Genomic DNA, 9,506 nt, shown 5'->3' on the forward strand with positions numbered 1-9,506 from the left:
TATTTAGCATTATTCGTACACATTTATGCTTTTATCTTTAATGACATTTAAAACCTATCCTTCCTATATTCCATTGGCTACATTTGAGATTTATTTATATGTTATCAAATGATTCATTTATTTGCTAACTTTTAAACACATTATGCTTTAATATCAGTTCCTATTTTATCAATTTGTAAATCTAAAGATATTGAATGGATTTAATGAATTTATTATACAAAATAATTTAAGATCTCCTTTTGGCCGAGATTTTTAATATTTATTAGTAAAAAGGAAAGATTTTGTTTTCCCTCACGCTGTAGAATAAAAAATACTGAAGTAATTAAGTACTTAGGCGAAGTACTTCTAGTAACTTCGTAATTTTTTTGCCACGTTTTTAATGGAGGGGTGTAAATTGTCCATTTATTCCGTAAAATAAAGCAAAGTTGCCTCCATTAAACCAACGATTATGAAGTCGAACCAAAAGGAATTAAAACAATTTAAAATAACTTTTTTTTTAATAACCGTGGATATTCTATGAGGAGAAGATGGTTGTGGTGTGATCAGTGAAGAACACAGCTAAATAAAATTTATTTATAAGTGGCAGCGATTTTGCCAGGAACAAAACTAAAAAGAACCATAAGGAAATACTAGATAAGAAAAAAAAGAAAATAGAACGTAACAAATACGTTATTAGTAGTAATTATTAATAATAAGTTATTATTATAACAAATTAGTTATTATTGTATGAAAATAAATAAACAGAACAGTAGGAGAATAGAGTAATATATAAAATTATGAAAAAGGATAGACAAATAAAATAAAATACATATGAAAATCTAGAAATCTAACATTTGTACAAAATATAAATGATTGAACTCATAAAAACAAAAAAGAAATAAAATTATATAAATAGTAAAGAAATAACTAACTTAATATAAAGAAATTTTTCCCGTTCTGTTTATTATGACTTATCATTATTATTTAGTTACATATGTATATGTATTATGTAATTATTTTTAATTATTAAATATAGTTCTTATATTGAATTTTACTTTTCTGTTCTCAATTTATGTATCGTCAGTATCCATGATATAACATGATTTGATTTACTATTGACAAATGTTTTCGTAAATGAAAATATAATATTTAAAAATCATTATAAAATACTGATTGAGTGTGTATAGCTCAAATTATATTCCTTTATTTTATTCCACCTTTGCTCATGTTTAGTGAAATCATCTTACTCTTAAATCTATACTTCTCCTTCGATATATTAATATATATCTATATCTTACCCTTCAAGACGAAAAACTCAAGTTCATCTGCTTCGAATTATTTCTGATAAACAAGATAGCATCTAATTTCTAATGTAAAAAAGGTTCTTCTTTAAACTTGGATGCTACGTATGTAAAAATAAATCATAATAAAGGGATAAGCAGAAATGGAATGGTTTTTTTTTTTCATTCAAAGGTAGAGATTATGTGTTATTTATCACATAGTAGAGATTCGACAGTGATATAATTTTCATTTTTTATCACCGAGTTTATTTATTTATTTTTCCATTTACCACATATTTATTGTTATCATTTGGTAGAGTGTTTAAAATTATCTTTAATTAACTTGAAAATTTATTTGTATAATTTATAATATATTAAAGTTTCAATACACCCATGATTTCAACTCAAAAAGTTACTTATTTTCAATATTTTCCTAAACTTTTTAATTAGTAACCTTGAAGAATCATGTGTGATGGATTTCTATTTTTAATCATATTAAAATTATTATTATTGAAACCATGCCTATAATATAATTTTTAAAAAAATGGATAAACAATAATTATGTCTAACTATCTTTTGAAAAACCATTTACTAAGTTAGTCTACAAATTATATATTTATATTATGTTAGACTTTAAAATTAGAAACAATAATTATTTTATTTTTATTAATTTAATTACGATAGTAAAATCAAAATTAAATTATTTTAAAATGAAAAACGCGAAGAATCACGAAATAGAGAATAAATTTGTAACCATGAACAAAATAATGGAACAGAGAATTATCTCGAAATGAATATTTAATTATCAGAAATAAAGAGAGTTTTAGAACTGAAGCTAAGGGAATATATTTCAAGTTTAAATCCTCCCCTTTTACTACAAGACGATTAATTTGAGGGTTATATCCTTAAGGAGCAGTTGAATTAAAAGAAATTAATTACTCTTGAACTGTTGAGATCCTGTTAATTACTGTAACAACGGTACATAAAGTGTTTATTTCAGTAAATATCTCCAAAATACCGCTAAGACTTTTGTTGCGTTAAGACACATCGTCGCCTTCGTTTTTATATGTTAAGTATTAAACAGCCAGCAATAGAGAAGGTCTATTCTACTCAATAAATTTTAGATGCTGTTAGATGTCTAAAAAAAAGGAAAATCTGTTTCTTTGTAAGAAAGTACTCATAGTGCATGGAGGTAACTTGGTCAAGATCACACCCAATTGCCAGATTTTTCCCAATGAAGGATACCCACTTAACTCAGCTACGAGGCTCCAACGTGCTTCCGTGCCCACAGATTTGCCTTATGGTTACAGTAACAGTTTCTATGTTTTAAAAATTTTACAAATGCCTTTTAGCTTATAATCCCATAAGTGGGTGCAGGAAACTTTTGTAATTTTTATTACGTCTGATGCAAATGGTATGTCTTGGTATTTTCACAATGATTTATTTCTAATGTAGAATTTTTTTTTTGAAACGAAATGTTATAAACTGTTAGCAGAGCGTATCTGATTGTCTAAGTGTAAATATAACATGATTTGATTTGTTTTAACTTAATTTTCGTACACCATTTTTCCAACTGATTTTGTAATAAATTTGAATTATTCTGTTTAATCAAATCTGATTTTAAAAAGTTGATTGTTTGTTTTTTTCAAGCTATGCATTAAAAAATAAGTTATTTTTTTTTTAATGAAAACCTCACACTTTGGTCTATTTGTACTAGGGTTATTGTACATTTGAACTAAGTCCTACAATATTATTGATTCCAATGTTAAAAATATCAAGAAGGTATCATAATGTTCCAATTCAAACATTTCCTCAATATGTTCAAACATTTTTCGAGTAAATTCTGCCAACAATGATTCATAAACATTTCAATAACACACTACCTAAGAATAGCTATTGATTTTGAAAATAGTATTTTATCTAAAAATATATACGTACCAAAGATCCTTCTTTTATATTTTAAAATATTTGTTTTGTCATAAAGTTTATCAACTTTATTAAGTTTTACTTCCCAGCCCCAATTTAATTGTATTTACATTCGCTAATGAAGTCAGGTTAATGAGTCAGCCCACCAGTACACTTACATAATCTCATCAGCTCTGACGTCATTATCGATATCTACAAACATTGAACATAACATGAATAAATATTGTCAGGAGTATCAGAATTTAGCGACGGTAATACTACTGTTAGCGTTTGATATTAATATATAAAAATATAAAAATAAACAATATGCATTGTAATAAAATATAATTTAAACTAAAATATACTTAATCTTAATTTATAAAGTAATTAATTATTCGATTTAACTTTAAAAAAGAGCATTTAAGAAATGGTATGAAAACCATTTTACCATTTACCACTATTTACCATTATCCCAATACCATTACCATTTACCATTATTTCAATGATAAAGTTATTCGTTTGAATCTAAATCAGTAAAAAGAAATTGTATGAATTATTTAAACTGTCAAATATCAGTCCAAACTGTCAATCCAGGTAACAATGATTCAAAATTGTTTCAACTACAAAGCACCTGAGAATAGCTAAATGTGTATGACGGTGAAGATCCTTTTATAATTAATTTTTTTTTATCATACAGCTTATCAACTTCATTAAGTTTTATTTTACTATCAATGTTTAATTGCATACACATTCGCTAATGAAGTCAGGTTAATGAATCAGCCCACAATTCGTTATAGTAATTTTACATCTCCAACGCAAAGATATGAAATAACATACGCAGCTACATCAGTGTTAATGATATACTGTATATTAATAATAATAATATTCTCTCTTTCAAAATAATACCACAAAATTTGAGCATTAGTGCTTTACAGTGGAGAGAGAAAAAAAATTAGTGAATCGAAATGCTATTTACAATAATAATAAATTTCAAAAAATAACAAATAATGTTAATGTTCATATTTATGAAATTTAAATAAATACTAAGAATATCCATTTAAAATTGAATAAAGGATAAAATAATATTTCTGATGAATGTGTAAAATTAAATTAATTTATTTATAGGAGCTACAAGAATCTTGACCTCTCTTATAACCTTCCTACTCCCTCCTGTTCCGGGCAAGTATCCATTAAAATGAATAAAATCTATGTGTTTATAAATTTTAGTTTAAAACAGAATATTAATTTTAATTCATTTAGGTCTTGATGGATTTGAAGTGAAGGAATACCTGTGATTTGAAAATTGAGAGAGTACTGAATCGAGGAATAAAAGTAGAAATGGAATTCAATCTGGAGGAGGATTTAATTAATTAATTAATAAATAATTTTGTTTTCTTACCCTTCATTAAAATAAATTAGTATATCATAGATATATAATAAATTTCATGTATTAAAATGCTTTTAATGAGTCTTCCCCCTTTGATTTCCTTGTGGCATTATAAGGAGTTGATATGAGTCCAGGTAAGGTATAATCTAGCTATAGCCTAAGGCTACGCCATGAAATTAGTGGAACTTGAAAGGACCATTCCGTTGGTTAGGTGTGAAGTAAGGCGGCCTTTGTCTGCAGAGTCCAGAGGACGTCGACTAAGGGGATAGTGCTCTGCCACCTCCCAGGTCTCGGTGGAGGGGCGATATCTCGAAACAGAGGGTTAGAAGAAGCCTTCACTCCATCAATAAATTGGATGTACCTGCGACTTATGAACTCCGGAACTGTGGGGAGTTGGAGTTCTTCACGTCAAAAGCGTTCAAAAACTGTTCGGCGTGTCGTTTATAAATCTGATGACCATGAACAAAATTCGAGAATCAATGCAGGATTAGAATTGAATGAAATCAGTCCGCAACACAAGAGCTACAACTGAAGTGGTGTGAACGCGTCTGTAGAATGGACGATACCAGAATAGCCAGGTGGTATTTGGATGCTAGGCCGGAAGGAAGACGGCCTCGTGGCACACCCAGGTGCATGTACTCTGAGTACATAGGAAAACTAGGGCCAACAAGAGGATGTACTATATGTACTAGGAGATGAAAAGACTAGCTAGGGTCAGTGGGCTGCAACTCCACGCTTGGCAGCACACAGGAGCTAGAGGAAGCAGAAGGACATAATGAGATCGGAGATTTATGATGGAAGATGGGGTTGGCTGACTTTATAGAGGAACTATTACACTATGTAACTAATTATGAAAATTTAATAATTTATCATGTGTATTTATTCAAAATAAGTTATAGTTTTATTTCATGGTATCAGTAGAACGAAGACTACTGAATTTTTCAAATGGCATAGAAATCTGAATGAATTATTCATAATTCTCTTTTATATTGTCACTGTATAAGAATATGAACTTTATGTCTTACTAATGAAGCAGAATTTTATACAAGTTTATTTATTTTATTTTATGAACTTCTGTGGAATGTGCTATCAAACCGTTAGATGCATTGCAAAAAATTAACATATTTATTACTTTGACTTGATATTAAGTTAGATATATTCTATGTTTCAATGAAAATCCTTAAAATGGCCATGGCATAAGTTTTACACGCTGTAGAATATTTTGAAACTCCGACTTATACTATTTTAACCGCCTTCGCTAGGTAGCTCCTATAGTTTGCTCTGAAAAACAATTATTTTTTGGCCGAACCTGTTCCATATGAACGCAAAGATTAGGTAAATAAAAATAGATTTTAGCTCCAATGACTGATTTCTAGTAAATATATTATAATAAATATTTTGCTCTACCCCCATTATTTTTGTTTTAAATTCATCTACCAGTTGTTTTATAAAATAATGGAAATATGAAATACTCAAATAATTTCCCAGTGTAAAGTTTACTCTTGTTATTATGACTTGCTGTGTTTGACCAACTATGCCTGTTTGTTGGTTGGGACTGTTGGTTCTACAATTCCTACACAGCAGGTGGAAGTGTTTATTCGAAACGAATGCTTGGCCGGCTCATTTGCTGAGTACGTGTTTTTAATTCTATTCACAATGATGACTGTTACTGTTGTTAATCTGCTGCTAACTTTATTACTGTAGTAATCTTTACTTAGTCCGATGCTGCTAGTGCGTCATCAAAACATGTTTTCTCATGTTCCGCTACATTAGGCAGCCATGTAATGACTGCAAATGGTTACAGAATTTATTCATAAGCTTTAGGAGAGAGCATCAATCATTAACTGAAATATTATTTTTATTTAGCCATAAATATCAATTGGTACACAGAAGTAGGAAATAACGTGTGTATTTTTAATAGTTCACTATCAAAATAGGTAAAGTTGTCAAGTTAATACTCTCACTGAAAAGATGTGCCGTGTACTTTTTCTGTAATTTTTTTTTATTTTTTAACATAGTCTCCTTGTAACTCTACACACTTCTTCCTGCGATGCTCCCATATCTAAAAAGTACTCTTATAATTATATAAAATAATTGTTTACGAAGTTGATTGCCTATTCATTTGACGAACATCTCTGTTCCCCGATCGCAATTTTTAGATAAGGGGACAAAAAGAAGTAGCTTAGGGCTAGATCTGGTGAGTAAGGCTGATGTTCAAGCAGTTCAAACCACAATTCGTTAATTTTCGCCATGGCAACCGCTGAGGTGTGAGACGGTGCCTTGTCATGGTGAAACAGCATTTTCTTTTTCTGCAAAAGTGGCCGTTTTTCTGTTTCTGTCTTCAGCTAGTCAAGTAATGGTGCTCCTGTAATGTTTTTCTCTTTTTAAAGATAGCCTATTAAAATAACTCAATGACTATCCCAAAAACAGTCGCCATCACTTTCCCAGCCGAGAAAAAATTTTTGCTTTTCTTGGAGCCGGTTCCCCCTTTGCAGTCCACTGTTTGGACTGCATTTTTGTTTCGGGCGTATAGTCTCCAAGTTTCATCCATAGTAATTAATCCGCACCAAAACTCGAATTTATTGCGCCTATACTGCGTTGGAAATGTTCATTCTAACACATTTTGGTCTAACGTGAGCAAACGCGGCATCCAACGTGCGAACAGTTTTCTCGTATCTTTACAGAGATAGGAACATCGCTGGGAGAAGTGTGTAGAGTTAAAACAATCTCTTCTACTTCTTATTCCTCCCCACTTCCGATCTCCGTTTTTCTCATTGGTACATTTACGCTCCCTCACTCTCTATTACTTATCGTCAAGAGGGAGTGGGCAGGTCATCTTCCTCTGGATTTCTTTGCAGATTCTCTCTCTCTTTGAACCATTGCTCCGGGCAATTAATTCCTATGTCCTATGTCTATGTCCTAGAGGCTTTACTTCAAAGCCACGGCCTGGGTGCCCAGGTGTGAGATAAGGTCTGTGTCTAGGTATCTCCCAAGTTCCCAGCTTGTATCAATGGGTGTGTGTATATATATATAATATTACTTTTAATATCTCATTTCTCAAATTTTAATATTTTATATTATATATAGCTGGCTCTTCTCATACATATCAGATGATATCGTAAAAAAAAACTTGATTTTGAAAATGATCCATCAAAAAATAAAAAAAATAATAAGTTACAAAATATGAGTAAAACATTTTACATGTACTATGTTTCGGCCATCATCAAAGACACTGATCAGTTTTGTTATAAGTTAGTGATTGTAAAATACAAAAAAAATTGTGAGTAATATAACTTATTAATAAATGCTATAGTGAAAAACATGTTTATTTTAACTGTATTAAATTGACTTGGGCATGGTAGTCTCCAAATTTTAATAAAACAATGCGAGGCCGTAATACTAAAATCAAGATTTTCCTTGATGATGGCCGGATGGGCCGAAACGTTGGATATATAAAATGTTTTAATAAAGAAGGTTGAGAAAATCTAGATAATTATTACAAAACTACTAGTCTCCAACGAGATAATAATAATTATAAATATAAATTATATATTATAATTTGTACCTTGAACAAATATAATAGTTACTATAAAGCCAAGATGTACTATTTTGTTGTTTTACAAATATGCACCCTCTGTAAAATTATAGGTCACACAACTTTCTTATAGTGATTGTTTATTCTATCAGATAATACTTTATTAAAATATTTCAATATTTTTTACAGACCATTATCAATATAAAACATAGTATTGTTTTATTTTATGAATTTCGGAGTTAAGTGTCTTATATGACTGGTCTATGCATTTTTGAACGCCCAATACTTCAGTAATTATGGGTAGAAGTAAATTCCATAATTAGTATTTTTATATATTTTTTTAAAGCATTGAAACATTAGATTGTAATTAAAACTCTACCGTGATTTCGTTTTTAACTGTTTAAGCATGCTGTTCATATTATTTTATTTTGTTTTGTTTAAATTAATGCTGCTTATTTTTAAATAATTTTCACAATATACGTATAATTCTACAAATGTTACCATTATATTTCATGTCATCTTATATTCTAACACTGTTTAAAATGTTTTTTTTGTTTTATGTCTTGTTTATAGCCCCGATGAAGACGTTTACGCTTTTTAGGTAGGTTTTGTACAACTTGAGCTCATTTTTTTAACACTACTCACTAATTATCAAGGACCATATCCCTTCATTAATTACATATGAGCAAATAATAATCCTCTAAAAATTTATAACCCTACATGGAACTATTTAGAAAATGCAATAAATATCGATTAAGAAATAAAAGAATAAGATAAGAAACAGGCCAGGAACCACTACCAGAATATATATATAAAACCTGGTTCGGTCATGTGTAAAGAATACCGATCGATAGATTCGAAAAACTTATATGAGAATCAAGCACTGATGGAAAACGATCACGTGGAAGACCCAAGAATAAATGGAAGGACCTTATTTCGGATGTGGCAAGGAACAGAGGTGTCACCCTTGGCGAATAAGCTGGCCACGGGTAGAGAAGGTTTTAAGAAATGGATCAAGGTTGCCTCGAGACTGTAACCTATATGGTTAGGTTAAAGAAGAACATGAAATAACAGAAGTAATTTATATATCGAAATAATGTTTGAAAATATGTTTTATGGTTTCCAAATATATTCAAAACAGTTTTACCACCAAAGTTACGAAGATGATTGATTGTCATAATTCTTCCTTACCATTCGCCTCCATTTTACCTTACAATGTTCCTTCTATCCAACGCCTCTGTCAGCAACTTCTAAGTGATTCGATCTGTTAGCTTTCTTAGCTTATCCATCTCGGTCTGTCAATCTGCTATTCTTATATAATGTAATAAATCAATATTAGTGAGTATTGAAGAATATTGTTTCCTAAAAACAAAAATACTTTTCCTCGATACTATTTATCTGTTTTTTAACTTATTTGATG

The sequence above is a fragment of the Halyomorpha halys genome, unplaced genomic scaffold, assembly GCF_000696795.3.
Source record: "Halyomorpha halys isolate HHAL.00 unplaced genomic scaffold, Hhal_1.1 Scaffold1227.1, whole genome shotgun sequence".
In the NCBI taxonomy this organism is placed as follows: domain Eukaryota; kingdom Metazoa; phylum Arthropoda; class Insecta; order Hemiptera; family Pentatomidae; genus Halyomorpha; species Halyomorpha halys.